Genomic DNA, 17,523 nt, shown 5'->3' with positions numbered 1-17,523 from the left:
GCTTTTGGATTTCTTGTTAACCTGAGCCTGGTCCCAGGCCATGTGTGAGGTTGTACTATTAGCTACTACAGATTAAGGTGGCAGCCCTGGGAATCGAGGCCAATAACATATGCAGATTGCGCCACAGAGCAGAGAAGAAGATAACTAAATGAAAAAAAGGGAAAGGGTATTGTGTTTAAAGAGGCAGCTCAGCTATATTCTAGGCTTTCAGCTCACAGTTATTCTCAGCACAACATATGAATGTTTGTCAAAAAAGACTCCAGGGTGCTCTCTTCCTCACAGTCCTGGTATGCTTTTTTTTTTTTCATTTTTTTTTTTTCTTTCACATTTGGACAAGGCTTTTCACTTTATTGGCATGATTTTTCCTTAGCCAATTTCATTTCCAAAACATAAAACTTTAAAGAGCCACCGCTGTGGGCACAGCAAGAGTCTACTTCTACTACTCCCACAGGACCTAGTTGAGAGGTTCTCTGGACTGACCTTGGACTGTGAGTCTCCAAAGCCAGAATTCCCTTTGGATAGTGTCAGTTCTGGTGGTATCACTGGTGCATATCTCCAGGAATCTCAGGATAAAAAAAGCCTTCAATCTGGGGCACCAGTTATTTAATAATAGAAGTGTTTTTGATACATGTATTTTATATATCTATACACACAGGCGCACACACACATGTATACATAAACTTCTCATTATTTGCAGGTACTGAGTTATTCCCTTTCTTCTTCTCACTATTTGACCTCCCTCCTTCCTATTCCATATGTTTTTTCCTCTTCATTTTTCTTTTCCTTCTCAGAATCCACCTCCCACCTCAAACCTTTCTGTGTTTCAGGTTCTTGTTTTTCATTATTCCCCAGACACTTCTGCCTCTTTCTAAAAACCCAGACAGGCTTAAAAACAACAATGGCTGGCCTCAGGAATGCACTACTAAAATCTACAGAGACAGTAGCAGTTTACATTGCAAAATGTGTTTGTATGGATCTTAATTGCAGCAGAACTTAGAACTGCTACCATGAAATACGTGATCTTTCACACTCCTAATGCTCATCAGATTTTTTTCCTATGCGTTTTTTTAGCAATATGAGGTGATGCAATTTGATGGCATCAGTTAAAAAAAACCCACACATCTCTGAACAAATAAACAAAAACAAACTCCACACTTTGTTGATGTGCTCAACAATCCTGGAAAGCAGGAGGACTTGATTCAATTTCCAGCTATTGGAGGTCATTGCTTTGCACACTTTATTTGTCAGCTTTCCTCTTCAGAGGAAAGGACTATCTATGAGTGGCTTCTTCTTTGTTTCATTCCTATTTAGTTGAACTAATTTTGGTTAGGTTCCTCATTTTCCTGAGGGAACCTAGGGAAATTCATCCAGAGGAAAACACTTTCTTGCCTCTCTGCTTCTGCTCAGGTATGGTTGGCATCATAGTAGCTAATTTGCCATCTTCTCAGCTTTGCCTTGGGTACATATTTTGCTGCCTTATGCCTTCTTTACAATTGCATCTTATTATTTTTTTTATTTTTTTCCTTTCTAAGCTTACAGTGACCTGGCCCATCTCAACCACGAATATCTAATGTTATTAGAGATCCCATGTGCTGTTCTTCCATGGAGAACTACTCTCAGTGCAATCGCTGACGTTGTCCATTCCATGCTTTTTTCCTGTGCTTATGTTTTAACAACCAGAACATTAATATACAGAAGCATTTCATTATAAGCCAGGTGAGAGCTAACTAAGGCTTTTTTTTTTTTTTTTTTTTTTTTTTCATTTGTTCTAAGTTTCAAAGACAATTTAACATTGCAAAATTTGAACAGATGACTTAAGGAGACATTATTGATGGAAATATTAAACAATTAAAATCAAATGCTTAATGTAATTGAACAAAATGTTCATCCACTCTGCCAAATGGAGTGAGTAGTTATAGGTTTTGAGAGGACAGATGGATGTGTGGTAAGCCATCTAAGTTCCTGAGTAGCTAGAGATACCGGCAAGCTACCTAGAAAGACATGGATAACTGGACCTGTGGGATACTCAGGGCTAAATGATCCTAAAAAGAAGATGGCTTTCTTTCAAAAGTATTTACAATTACACATTAGAGAATTTGCTAATCATTATGGAGTTTTCTATAAGTAGAAAATACAATCCATGACTACATACTTTATAGTTCCTGTCTGGGGATGATGATTTATTGGTAATTCTGAGAAAGGCTGCTTCCTTTCACTATTTCAAATCACAAAGAGATAAAATTAAGTGCTAAGAAGCCTACAGACTGTAACATCAACTTCTCAGAAAGAGTGGTTAGGCATTGGGAAGGGTTGCCCAGGGAGGTTGTGGAGTCACCATCCCTGGGGGAGTTTAAGGAAAGGTTGGATGTAGTACTTAGGGACATGGTATAGTGGACGTTTTTTGTGGCTGAGGGGACAGTTGTAGTGGATGATCTTGGAGGTCTTTTCCAACCTTAATGATTCTATGATGAACTTGTCTAAAAGATCAGTGGAAACACACTATGAAGGGTATGAGCAGCAAATCTTCTGGCTTTGGCTTGAACCTATCTGAGAACTTATGGGAGCTACACTGTCTATTCCAATTTCATTAAGAAACATTGTTAAAAAAAAAACAAACAAACTCAAATTAAGGAAAATGTCATTGCTTTAAAAGAAGTCCTTACAACTTCTCCAGTAGAGCAAACATTTTCTACTGGTATTCATTGTAGAATTTGGATCTTACTTGAAAATTTTCTTTGATCGTATCTTACCAAATTACATTAAATAAGAATGGAAATACTGGCAAAAATTCAAAGACCCATCAAATCAACTCTACTGTCTTTAAAAATAGCCTGTAATCATTGTTTAAAGAAAGAGTATCAGAAAGAAAGCAAGTATAGATGCTTCCCCAGCATACTAATCTCACAGTTTCAGGTAATATATTTTCCAAGGGAATTCCAAGATAACTGTGATATCTGATATATATCCTGGGAGATTTTTATTTATTTATTTATTTATTTCATAAAGACTCTAGCTATTGTTTTGTTGTTGTTTTTGAAATTCATTATACTTTTATCATCCAAAACATATCCTAGCAAGGAGTTCCACAGTTATATCAACGGATAACTTGGTATGTTTTAAATCTTGTACTTGATGATTTCACTTCAAACTGACAATCCAAGTTACTTTGTCACTTCTTTTGTTTTTTTATTTTTATCTTTTAAATTTTATTTTTAATTATAATAGCTACAACAGGACCTATCATTTACTAGCTTTATCCGAGAGTTTTTTCCTTTATATCGACTTGCATTTTTATTGGTTTGCTGTTTTACCACCCAGATACCCAGAAATTAATTATTTTAATCTAAATTTAACTCTCTGGGCATCAGATATTACAATATTACAATATTTCTAACCAATTTGCCCAGTAGAGAAATTAGGCTTCCTGCTCTACAGCTTTCTGGATCTACCTCCCCACTCCAAAATGCTTTTAAAAATTTGTAGCATATTTCCCACCTCCATTCCTTTGGTACTGAGGCCAATTTAAGCACTAGGTTACACACCACAGTATGTAGTTTGGCAATTTCATATTTGAGTTCCTTTAGAGCTCTTGCGTGAATACCATCTGATCCTGATGATTTGTCACTATTCATTTTATTGATTTGTTCTTAAACCTCTTCTACTGACACTTCAATTTAAGACAGTTCCCCAGATTTGTCCCCCCATAAAGAATGGTTCCAGTGTGGAAACCTCCCTAAGCTCCTCTGTAGTGAACACTGATGCAAAGAATTCATTTAGCTTTTCTGACATGGCCTTATCTTCCTTGAGTACTCCTCTTACACCTGTAGGCCTGATTGACTCTCTGGCAGGTTTCCTGCCTCTGATGTATTTGAAAAAAAAAAAATTATTATTATTTTTATGCCTTTAGCAAGTTATTCTTCAAAATTTTGTATCCCCTGTCTTCTTTTGGATTTGTGTTTAGGCTGCTAGAGTTTGTATTCTTTTCCATTTTCGTTTGTCAGGAAACATATCATGAGACACAACAAATAAAGTAAGCAAACAAGTAGTTTATTGGGGACGGGACAAGAGAGAGAAAGTAACAAAAAGACAAGAGCATCTGTATTCTTGAACAATCATGAACACTATGAAATGTCACTGCTTTCCTGGTCTCCTCCAGATATTGGGAAAAAGGAGAATTTTACTAAAGAGTTAGACTGATTGTTAATATTTATTTGATAGGTTCACTAAGAATCTTGAAAAAAAACCCTGTTCATTTCAAATTTTAATTTTCTTATCAGGTTTGAGAAAAGTCACTGGGTATTTTTGATATCCATCGATAAGTAGAAAAGCCATATCAAAAGGCTTTTCAGTTGTATTTTAAACGAAAATGAAATGACTGAAGAGGAAAGAGCTGTTGTAATGAGGCATAATTTTATTGGTTGCAAACTTATATTTCTTGGCTTCAAATGTTTTCATCCAGCTTTCATCTCAACTTTACAGTTGCATCTGTATGTTCTGTCTTTCAGTTCATCATCTAGATTTTCAAGAAAGTTTCGTTAATGTCAGCCTTTCCTTTGTGCTCTCTCTCTCTTTTTGTCTTTTATTGGAGGAATAGATAATAGCTGAGTGTAAGTGGAATTTTCTCCTCTTTATCTGATTTCTATCAACTGAGCAACAACATGGGTTCATCAAGGAAAAGTCCTGCCTTAGTAATGTGATCTTCTATGATATGGTCACCTGCTCAGTGGATGAAGAGAAGGCAGCAGATGTAATCTTTCTGGATTTCAGTAACTTTCAGTAACATTTGATATCGTCCCTCATGGCATCATGCCAGACAAATTGTCCAACTGTGAGATAAACAGGTTCACACTATCATCCATGAGCTGGGTGATGAACTGTCTCAACAGTATTGCTCAAAGGATTGTCGTAAATTAAGCTACCTCTGGCAGGTGGATGGTGACTAGTTGTGTTCCCCATGGCTCAATTCCAGGGCCAGTTCTGTTAAACATTTTTATCATTAATCTGGACACAGGAATGGAGTGCATCCTCAGCAAGTTTACCTATGGTACTAAACTGGCAGGTACTGCTGACTCCCTGGAGGGATGAGACACCTTGCAGAAGGAGCTAGATAGATGGGAGCACTGGCTGATTAGCAATGGCATGAAGTTCAACAAATTAAAATGCTGGGTGCTACACCTGGGACATAGAAATGCTGGACCCAGACACAGGCTGGGAATGAGTGGCTGGGGAGCAGCTCAGCAGAAAGGGACCTGGGGTTACCGGTGGGCAGCTGGCTTAGCACAAGCCAGCAGTGTGCCCTGGCAGACAAGCGGTCAACCTTCATTTTGGAGGGTGTTAAACCCAGCGTACATAACTAGCTAGTCCAAAGAAGTGATTCTCCTGCTATACTTAGTGTTGGTACGTCCTCACCCAGAATATTGTGTGCAGTTCTGGACTCCATAATATAAAAAGGATGTTAAGGTCCTTGAAAGTGTCTAAAGGGCAACAAAGCTGGTAACGGGACTGGAAGACACATCCTGTGAGGAGAGGTTGAGGACACTTGGGTTGTCCGGTCTGGAGAAGAGGAGGCTCAGAGGTGACCTCATTTCTTTCTGCAGTTCCCCAAGGAGGGGAAGCTCAGAGGGAAGTTCTGCTCTCTGCTCCCAGCACCCGATGGCAGAAGTTCATAAGGGGAAAGTTTCTTTCCTCCACCTGGTTTCTCCTCTGTGAAACTCTTCACACCATGTCCAGTGGCCACAGTCTTTTTCATCTAGGAGACTTTTGTGTGAGGTATCAAGGGACCTAAATTTACATAGTGTCTTTACCTTGATATTTACCTCATCCTCATGCCTGATGAGATTGAAAACACATATTTCTGCTTTCTCTTTGTACCTCATAAGGGCAAAGGACAATCATCAAGGCAGCTATTATGGCTTACTATGAACACAGGAGAATCAGAAGGTTTTTGTCTCTAGTCTTCCCCTGATCATTTCTTCAGTAGAGATTTTAATAGACAGAATTTATTGTTTGCAGTTATCTGTGATGTTTAAAACTTGAAAGAAGAATAAATTAAATTACTTTTTTTTTTTCTCCCTCTTACCAGTGCAGCAGTAAATAACACACAGAAGTCATATTCTTATAATGTCTTTGCTCATGCAAATTGCTTAACTTTCATGCCTAGTTTAATTGATTTTAATGGGAGCTAATTATGTCAAGGAGGTGTTCTCACTTGTGAAATAATTTTCAAGATTAGATTTTTGGATAACAATGATAGCAAAACCCCATTTTGGACATATACCTGAGGCAAGGTGGAGAATCATAATTAAGGGTGTAATTCTTTATAACAGACTAGTGCAAAAATGTTTTATTTCTTCTTTAATGTGTGGCAAAATTTTACTGTGTGTAAGTATTCAAGCTGGATTAACATCAACTCTTTGCTGACTAGATTATCAGAAGAACTGGTAGTTGCTTCAGTGTAAGGAATTCACCATTTCAAGGCAGTTATAGGTGAGTATGTCTCCTCACTCATATCTGAAAGCAACAACAAAAAAAATCACAATAAACTAAGTATTCTGGGAGAACATCATTTGTTGATCATTTTGGTTGGTGCTTTCTAACAAATTAATGAGAATATAAATAAGAAAGAAAAACACATTTTATTTTACCTGTGTTTTCCCAGTTTTTATCTGAAGAACATGTAACTTTCTTGCATAGCATAGGAATCGTGCAGAAAGAAGTGCAGATGGTGGGGAGTGGTGCCAGCTAAGGCGACACTTCAGCTCACACAACCTGGTCACAGTCACACAGCTGTGCAGAACCCTCCATCCAGAAGGCATCAGGATCTAGTCCTGAGAGAGTCAAAGCCAGATATCAGAATTTTTTCATGTTAAGAACAAAAAAGGGAGAGAATTGGTCACAATTTTCTTCTTATACTGCTTTTAAATTACAAAATTACACATTCACAGTTACTGTTCAAATGTTTGAGGTGCTTCTGGATGCTCCTGTCATCACCTGAAATTCTGGGTTCTCTCTGACATGGATCTGTTGGAATTTAGTGTTTGCAATGTATTTAGATAATTAAACATTATTTTTTTTTTCTGTTTATTTTATTACTTTATTTTGCTTGGAAATGTAATGAACCTTTAGAAAAGAAGAGAAAGTATCTATAGATATATTGGTGCTGTTGGCCCTGTACTATGTAGTTCTAGAGAACACCGTATTTTTAATTTTGCTGCCTATCTTTCCATATAACGTAGTGTTATTAGTACTGCAACACAGAATGTGTCTCAGCGGGTCATCAGTATGCTTATGGGCCTCAAAGCTAATGGATTAAGCTAACCATAATATATTTTACTTTGCTTCTTTATCTCAGACACAACAAAGAATCTGGGAATACCATGGTATGGTATGTAGAAGGTTTGATGAGTTAGACATCTCAACTTGGGGTTCCATAGTTAGCTGTTTCTCTGCTTACACCCAGGTTACAATAACTTAATAATTCTGCAATTGCATAGATATTATTGGACTGGCAAAAGTCAGTCAGTGGGGAGTGGCAAAAATGCACGCTACCACTAATCAGTCTGACCCATCAGCTTGGCATGATGCAGAATGTGAGTAAGAAAATACAGTACTGGACTGCTTTGGGGGGTATATCCTCTGGTTCAGGAGGGAGCAAGGATAGAGAAACGGAAGTGGAGCCCCTTTATTGCCTCCAGCACAATTTAGAAGAACTTCTTCATAGGAGTCAATAACAGTGGAGTGACAAAAATGCCAAGTGTAATGAAGTTGTATTATTGGCTGACAAATCTTATCACCACTTCAAAACACAGAAAGATTGTCATCATCATAATAATAATCATCAAAATATTAATTTTCCAATAGGCAAGACAACATCTAGTTGACATTCTGAGAAAGGATCAACAAATTTCTCTATGCATTTCACTACAGTCGTAGTGACAGAGACATGAGTATTCCATCTCAGGTTTGGACAATGATCAGTTCATTGTAGAAGGGTATTTGCAAGCACATTCTAACAGAAGAAAGTAACAGCTGTACTGCATTTACAGAAAGTTACCTTAGCTTATTTATAGTCTTGCACTAAGGACAAGCTTTTCATCTGCCCTCATCTGCAAAGGCAAGTTATCATAATGGAGGCCACCAGCAGGCTAAGAAGGGAATGTATGAAAGAAATGCATGTCAGAATCTGTTTAAGACAATATGAAAAACTGCTCACGTACATACAAATAGGTGAGAATTCTTTTTCAGCTTTATTTACCTGAGAATGAATTTCAGTTTGAAGAGGCCTTTATGTCGTTTCAGGCAAAGCACCTAAGATATAAGCAATTTTCAACAAGAGTGCTACACATTTGTCTTTATAACAATTTGTATGTAACAGCTTTTATGCAAATGACACTAAAGTGGCACCTTTTTTCTAAATTGGACATTTTTATGGTTATAATTTTCTTCTGTAATAACAGCAAAAAAATGGCTGTCCCAGTGGAGTTGAGCATTTCATCTCTAGTGCTGTTTTGTGAAGTTGGAATGACAAGTTTCTTTCATTTGTGCAAAGAATGACAAAAAATACTTTTTTTTTGTCATTCTTGTCTGACTTGGTTGAGGCAGTTACACTTGGAAGCAGCACCAGTCCCCTGACACCAACCTCTTCTCTGCCAGCAAGAATGGTCTCATAAAATCATAATAAAACTTAAAGGAACTAAAAAATATTGCATTCTTTCTCTTTCTGCTCTTTGAAGGACATAAATTACTTTGTTAGTTTAAGCAGTTGTTGCTTCAGTTTGGTCTTTGGCATTGATTCCCACACATTCTCCAGATGTCAGACAGGTGACTTTTACAGACCGTGGTCTTGGATTTAATTAACCACAATACAAGAGAATTTATGTATTTCATGCAAACATCCCAAGGCATTAGTATAATATACCAAGTAAAATAGGCAGGTTATTGTTGCTTAATTGACTACGCAGTTCTGCAACAGCAATGTACGAAATTGCAGGTCTTTAACAATGATTAAAATCTATCTCAGTTACCCGTTAATTAGTGATCTGTAACCAAGAAACTTTGTGATGGATGATTTTACCCTCACAAACTGATAGATTGGTAGACTTTAATTGAGGCATACAATTAGGTTAACAAAGTCAAAGTTGAAGTCTGATACTTCATCTCATAAAATAGAATCTCATAAAATGTAATTAACTGTAATTTTTAGTAAAAAAACACAAACGTTTATTTTAATGGGAGAAGCCCATAAATACTAAAAGGCCTTGTGCCTTTCTATATAAACTATGCGTATAATGTATATATATATATTTGTTATGTAACCACTTTTCTGTTAATGATGATTTTTATTCCTACTACTCAAGCATTAGCAGAAACACTAAGGCTAGCTTAGGAAAGCACATATGTACCTAAAAGCAGCACTTCTTATAGAGAAACTAGCTGACGCAGCCTGGGTCCATGAACAGTATATTTTGGCATACGGAAGCCTAGGGCTGCACTGAAATAAACCAATGTTTCATCTGCAGCCTGAAGCCCCCAAACCCAGGGTACACTGTCCCTGCTATCTGCAGCAAAGACTATGCAGGGTTCTATCATTATGGCATAGCACTGTATAGTGCATATAAACCCAGTTACATTCCTTGTCTTGAACACAAATGAAAGAATAATTAGTCAAGATAATATATTTCAGCTATTACACACAAGGCTACATTTTGAGGAATAGAATTGTTACTGCTTACCTCATTCATATGAGCTTTCCTAATGAGTGGGATAAACCCCCAATATAGGAGAAGAAAGATGTAGAAGAGTTTTCTGTTTCTCTTGAGTTTGGACTAAAGGCATGGGATGCATCCTCACAGCCAGGGGATGCTTTAGGGGTTGAAAAAAACAGCAGCTGCCAGTTTCTGAGACAAAACCTGGCCATTTTTAAGTGAGGCAGAAGGAACACCTGAGTTCAGTCTTCCTGTGGTACAACAGAAGCAACATGCGGCTCATGGCTTGTGACACCCTGATTTCAAAGCTGCTGTAGTTGTTAATCCAGTTGTCCTAAAAAGGCAAGACATAGTTGCTGATCATTTTTTTCTAAGCACCAAACAACTACACAGTTGGTGTTACCATTTAGCTTTTCTGATTCTGGACATCCAGTACTTGCTCCACTTTCATTGCAGGAGGTAAAATTATCTTTGAAACAAGTGGTTTGTGATCCATAAGTCATTCATTATGTGGGCTTACTGTTTTGATGAGTACAGCCTATAGCCTGAAACAGTTTGCATCAGAAATATAAGATGTTCTCTGTCTGATCAACAGTTTCTGTCTCTGATGTTTCTGTTTTGCACTATACCTTCCATTTCAGCTACACAGAATCTATATATATAATTGGTGAACTGCAAGAGTGACTTGAGACATCTTAGTATTCTAGTCAGACAAAGCTTCAAAGCAATTAAAGAAATAACTTTCTGTGCAAAAGGAATTTCCTGAGAATAACGACCAGGGGAAGGAGGTGACATTAATAAGTATATTAGAACACCAACACTGAAATTATGCTTTAAAATCCCCAGAGAAAAAAAAAAAAAAAAAAAAAAAAAGATTAAAAAGAAAAACTCCAGAACAATTAACATTCTTCAAGAAAGATGGTAGAAACCTTTATCCTCCTGTTCCTCCTCCCCCCCCCCCAAAAAAAAAATAATAAAAAAAATAAAATAAAATAAAACACCAAAGAAAAGAAAGAAAATGCAATAGTGCCAATATAGATGAATAGGTGAAGCAGTCTGTATGTTTGGAGCACTTTCATACCAGAAGTTGTGCCTTTAATCATTTGGATTACTGAAATAATTTCTCAGTACACCATATAATTTATAAATATCTGCTTATGAAGAAGCACTTACAGTATTATAGATGAGTTTTAATGCATTATTTACATTTCAGAAGCACAAATGTCATTTTCTCAGCATAATATTAATTAATAAATACTTTGTGCATTTAATAGCACCTTTCATCTGAAGACCTCAAAACATCTCTAGACTTTTACAAGGGGGAAAACTGAGGCAGATAACCACTAGGTTGCATTTTCAAGGTTACACTCTATGTTCCTGGTGGAGCTAGCAATAGATACCCTTGTGTGTTGACTATGAATCCTGAAAACAAACCCCCTGGCCCATTGCACTGCATGAGCAACTCTATGTAGACTAATAGATTATTAATGTTCTGACAATCTAATGGTTTACTTAGTTTGACGTACCTTTAGGGCTTTATAATTAAAGAAATATGTGTTAACATTAGTATTAAAAAATACATGTTATAGTCAAATATTCAGTGGAATAAAGTTAACAAATGCTCTATTTGCTCTCTCTGAAACCTTGTGATGAAAACGGCTTATACAAGGGTAGTGAACAAAAGGACTGATTTCACAAAAAGAAAAAAAAAATGTTTTTTTTTTTTTTTTTACCTCTTCTAAATAAAATGTCATAAAGACTTTGAAGCTCTGCATTGTCACTCAAACAGCAGGGCTAGGAAAGAAGGCACATTCTAAAAAAAGAAATACATTTAAAATTTTTTTGAAAATCCTATTTACCTTGGGCCTAATCCTCATTTGAACTAAGGCCTCTCTGCACTTGCAACATAAAGTGACCTCAAAGTGTGGGTGTATATTAGAATACTTTTCCCCAGTGGTATAAAGGATTTAAGAGTCTGAGGAAAAAAAATATTGCTTCAATGTTACCCTCTGCTATATTCCTCATTACTTTAACTCAGTGGGAAAACAAAAGAAATATGAGCTCTTCTGATAAAGTTTTTAGTTTCATGCATCATATTTACCTTTGATTAAAAGGCTTTTTGGTACAACCACTGCTATCTAGAGTGATCATTGCATCATGAATAATCAAATAAGATTAGCCAACTGTGTCCAGATCCAAAAGTCCTATTATTGTCTGCAGGAAAAGCATCATTTGGTTTTAGACTATTTTATAGTCTACCATAATCCTTGCTAGACTATCACCAGAAAACCACCTGAAATTCCCTTTTTTTTTTTTTTTTTCTTCTGAAAAAACATTGAATGTCATTTAACCATTTTCTTTTTATCTTCTATCTATAGCATACATGACAGTTCACTATTCCTGTCATACTGGTGTGTTTTGTGCTTCGTTAGTTATGAAAATCACATGGTGATTGCAAAGCCTTCATGTGCAAATCAAAAAACATAATACAGTTACATATAGCCCTTGACGGTACTCGTCACTCACTACAGGACTGCAGAAAGAAGGTTCACAATTCCCCTAACACCATTATTTTTCACAAGTGTTCATTTTCTATAGCAAGGTAATCAACTGAGGAATGGGACAGATCCTGATCTCTCTTACCTTGGTGTAAATTAGGAACAACTCCTCTGAGATTGGAGTGGTTACTCTGACCAAGTGAGATCAGAATCTGGCTTGGAAACTTTGCATAGTCACTATTTAATTTGGAAGAGGGAACTCCTGTCTGTCTCAATTTCTCAAGTGCTATCTGTCTGTTACCAGGCACATGCACATTAATTGTGTGTTTTAAACTTTGTTTGGTTGAACCTGTCATCCTAGGCTAAAATTGTGTGACCTAACTTGTAGTAGCTTTTGCAGTGAAGGTATCATTTACTGTTGAGTATATTTTACTGTGCTGTTATAGATCTTTTCACTCAACCAGCTGTCTAACATGTTGAATAGTCTTTCATCTTGTCAAACACTTCCATTCCCCTTTCTACAGCTTTCTCAGCCAACATGTACACACCTAATCAATCTAATGCCACCGTCTCCAGACTTTAAAACCAAAAAACACTGTCCAAACTACTTTTTTAAAGAGATAGTCATCCTTTTCCAGTAAATTCGTCATCAAATGGACTGATAAATTGTTAAATGAGAAGAAACACTTCTCTGAAACTGTTACTCTAGGTCCAGCCTTAGAGCTCCAGTTCAGTCACTGAATCTGTCATTCGGTAAAGGCTGTTGGGGGCTTCCCTTCACACCAATCTTGTATATGTTAATGTAATTTAATTTAATAAACAACTTACCCATGGAACTGAGCTTAAATCCTTTTGCTTTTGCTTATATGTACTTTTTTTTTTGTTGTTGTTGCCATTTTTTAGCAAACAAGATTAGTCTGTCTCAATCTGTTCAATGCTTTTTTTTTTTTTTCTTTCTTATTTTTCATCAATGGGAACTCCATTAGTAGATTGATATTTACATCATATAAGAGATGTAAAAAAAGCCATTGGCACTCCTTTCAGGTGTCTCCTGCTATGTGATATAGTACATACCTAACATGGTATGTAGTATTCATTAGGGTTGCTTTTATTTTTATTACTTTTATTTTTATTAGATATATTACCTCCTGAGACTGTATGAAGTGAACCATGTCACTGGGTGAGATTACTACTCAGTTAATAGCAGTTCTGAAATCAGTCAATTGGGAATAGGCTATGTTGCAAGAACCTCTAAAATGCGTATATGTGCAGTGGGGGACAGGGCAGCTCTCAGAAGGGGAAGGTTTTCTGCTGTTGCTGGATTCTCCAGTGGAACATTTTTCAATTGCATGCTCATTTCTATATGTGCTTTTAGTTAAAACAGATAACAACACCTGAAACAAACATTTTTATAGCCAGCAGGTACACATGAAATAGAAAGGCCTGAACAAACAGGTAGAGGTGGTGCTTTGTATTTTCAGCCTGGTTTTGAATTACTAAGGATGGAAGGAGGTAAAGACACTTCAACCTTTAAGCCCCTTTGACATTCACAAAGTGCTAAAAGTCAGCTGGGGTCTAAGCTCTGACAAATTTGCATCTCTTTGAATATGACGCTTGAAAAGCCAAGCCGCTAGATTAAATTTTGCCATGGAGAAAATGAGAAAGGCTTCCATCTCCCAGGTCTACTGGGAGGATCTTTATGGTTGATTTACTTTTTTTTAAATAAATGTTTCTTTATGTGTTTTCTCTAGTTTGTGTCCAGCCTTCCTCTATCAGGCATGCTGTATCTTCTGCCGATTTTTTCAGCCCACAGTAAGTCAACCTGGGCATAGCTGAAGGTGAGAGAATATTTCAATCTATAGTGCATATCCCTTCTGTGTTTTCTGATTAAAATTTGCAAACAAATCTTGGAATAAGCTATACCTGACGTGACTTCTAAAATAATTTACACAGTTTATAAAGCAGGGGCTAAATCCTCCAAACCCTCCCCATGCTATTTGTATGCAGAAGTGATGTGGGTTTGCAGGAGTGGGCCCAGCTGTGTAGCTGAAACCTTACTAGGACAGCAAGCAAAATAATGGTTACAGCAAACCCATAAAAATAATAAACTGATTGTCCATTCAACAAAATCTACTAAAGTGTGAATTGTCTAATGAGCTGCTGTTGTTCAGGCTGACTTGTCCTACATTGACAGTGACATCACTGACGCGTGGACATGCAGCAGGGATGGTGAGGGCAGGATTTGGCACTGTGGATGTGCCAAATCTGTTTCAGATAATGACAAATAAAAGGGTGTACATAGAGGCAATTTTTGGGGGGGTATATAGAAGCTTATAATATGGACTCAATTTGCTATTTATATGTGGTAATTCCCAATTTATGGCATTCTCAAGAAAAAAACTTCACAGATGTTGAAAGTAAACATTGTTTTAATGTTCATTGAAGAAACCCCAAATACACTGCTGTTGTCATTTCATTATTAAAGAAGTGTAATGCTTGCAAACAATCTAGATTTTACAACAAAACTTGATACCACTCCCTTGTATCTACATTTGCTGCTACAGGAGACTCATTATTTTGGGGATTTCTAAAGCAGAACAAACCTTTCCTGTGATCCAGAAGAAAGCCTCAATACTTTACCCTGTCTTTGATTCTTAGCTGTACATGAAACATGTAAACATGTACATAATAGGGATCATACACAGAGCCAGTAGGAGATGTTGATGTTGTGTATGAAAATTTGTGTGTGTTTTTTTTTTTTTTCTCTAAACAAAAATCATTTGCAAGCTCTGTGAACAGCATAAGTAATGAAAAAAAAAACCACACAAATATAGCTAGTCTCTCTCTCTCTCTCTCTCTTCTTTTTTTTTTTTTCTTTTTTTAAATTTATTATTATTTTTAAATTTATTATTATTTTTAATTTCTTGCTGGTTTCTTAGAATTTTCTGGCAGATCGGATAACATCAGAATGAAATGTGTTCTGGAGTTAGAACTTAGCAATGCATTCTGCAGTTTTAACTCAAGTCATTTGGGTTCTGATTTAGCCCAACATGTGTCTCTTGAAATAACTCAGGAGAGCAGATTGATGATATACTTAGAAGAGGAAGAACAGCGCTAAAGACTGGCAGTACTAAACAATCCAGTTATTAAATGCATTTAAGCATCTGAAGAAGTATAACTTTCTGGGGGAAAATATATATATATAATAATATATATATAAATACATGTATATTTCGGAATCCAACAAAGTGCCTGTTGACATTGAAGGAAGGTGTAGGGAGCAGGATTAAATTGTGTGTCCAGCTACTAAGCTGATCCTGAGCATTTTAACCTCAGCATGTTGCTGTCATATCGGGGTATCATTCAGGTCTATTTGCTTCACTTGACACTGTGGCACTCCAGTTGCAGACCCTGTTTTCTTATAGTTAGAGAAAGAAACCTTTTAGAGTAACTAAGTGGTTTAGTGCTTCATTTATCCACCTAATTATTCTTTTGCCTTTCAGAGACCATTATTCGTTATTATACTTTGGTTTTCCTCCCTCAAGTCCAGTTGCTCTTGGTGTTCTCAGGCCAGCTTCCACCTCTGCATGGTCTTCAGACTGCAGGCTGTGCATTCATCCACATCATTCTCTGTTCTCAGATACCCCACCTAAACATGGAATTCTGTTGGTGATAACCATCACCTCCAGGATTATAGCAAACCAAAAGCAGTGGTCTCTGCCAAGTGTATCCTCGCTGAAGGAGAAAAAGCATGTTGCTACCACCCAGTTACATCCCTCCACAGACCAGGAATGCTCAGGTATGCGGTGATCTGCTTGGCCCAGCTCTGAGCCAGCTGTGGTGGGATGGTGACCAAATGCTGCCTACCAGGTTCAGCACAGCCCAGCGGGTATTTTTTTCTCAGAATTAAGCCCCTAACTCCTGGCAAGTCTGCTTCCCAGCTAGGATAATAACTTGGATGCCTTTTTTTAGAGGGAAAAAAAAAAAAAAAGTGAGTGATCTGGGAGCCTCTGAGAAAAAGCACTTCAATACCTCATTTAAATAGTCTTATGCAACGTATTGGAGTTTCTAGGACAACTCTCTTACAAATGAATCATTACAGCAGTAAAAGCCAGTTTATTATTTAACCAATTCAGGCTGAGTGGAGACTGGAGAGTATTAGCACTTGCATTGATTGTAAGTAAGAGTCTAGTAATTAATGATCAGAGTTTTCAGCAACAGTCTTGAGGAGAGAGTGCAATGTGCCTGACTAGGTATGACTGAGGAGGTGGTAACTGAGGTGGTAACTGAATTCAGAATTAGCCTGAAGACAAGGGCAATAAAAAGCCCATAACCCATTGCCAATACTTTTCTACGCACCACAAATGTTACTCAGTGATTACTCACTGCTACACAGTGAGTGGATTAAACTAGGCACTTTGGATCTGGATTGGCACAATAATTTTCAGCCTCTGTATGACGCTTATCCCTGGTAATTGCTAGAATACTTTACAGAAGAAGGCAATTGCCTCAAAAGCCTCCTGGGAATTGCTTTGAGTGGTCAGAAGCCAAACTAAGGGGTGAGGAAATGTCTCTGGTAACCAAAGGCTGGAGCTAATGTACAGATACGACTAGAAAAGGCCACCTTTGTCTTGGTCCTGGCATGTTGTCTTGGTCTGAAGTGGTCAGACTGTGTTACAAATCTGTGCCTACATTTCTTCAGTAAAGAGCAGTTCTGAAAAAAAATAAATAGTTTTTGACTGCATTCTTTTTCTTCTACTTATTTCCCATTTCTATGGTAATATACACCAGGAACTCCTTCTTTAAATCTACCCAACAGATCCACATTTGCTAGAACCTTGAACTTACTTTTCCTCCATAATAATAAATTTCAAAATTATTTTGTGTTTAAGAATATAGGATGATATAGATGACCCTACATTGCATTTATACATATGGTGGAAAAGTGTAGGTTGGAGTCGGCCCTTTACCACACTTTGAGGTGATCTGCTAATTTCTAAAGCTTCAGGATTTACTGTGGTCCATTTTAATGCTTAAAGCAATAGGCATATTTATTTATTTTAATGAAACAAGAGATGTATAAAAATGCCATGACTTCTGAACTTCCAGATTTATGAAATCCTCCTTTTTCTTGAAATATTTTATTCTGAAGAGATAGACACATTTGGGACAAATTTCATCCACTGTATGACAATAATATAGCTGTCTTTCCTTATCTAAGAAATATATAGATATTAGTCTTTAAAGGATTAATTTATTCTATAATTCTTACAGTTCAGGTCACTAAATAATAATAATAATAATAATAATAATAATAATAA

The 17,523-nt window shown here is 36.8% G+C and overlaps 1 long non-coding RNA gene across 1 annotated transcript in view; it reads left to right on the top strand.

Annotated features, from left to right (window-relative positions):
• LOC101805074 (uncharacterized) overlaps positions 1-17,523 on the top strand; it is a 119,547-nt gene that overhangs the window by 38,110 nt on the left and 63,914 nt on the right. Inside the window, exon 5 of the long non-coding RNA XR_005266362.2 lies at positions 13,954-14,040. This is a non-coding gene — a long non-coding RNA (uncharacterized lncRNA). The remainder of the gene's footprint in view (positions 1-13,953; positions 14,041-17,523) is intronic.

The sequence above is a fragment of the Anas platyrhynchos genome, chromosome 5 (genome assembly GCF_047663525.1).
Source record: "Anas platyrhynchos isolate ZD024472 breed Pekin duck chromosome 5, IASCAAS_PekinDuck_T2T, whole genome shotgun sequence".
NCBI lineage: Eukaryota > Metazoa > Chordata > Aves > Anseriformes > Anatidae > Anas > Anas platyrhynchos.
Note: the sequence above shows the minus strand (reverse complement) of the source record. Positions and strands in the feature narration are given on the sequence as shown.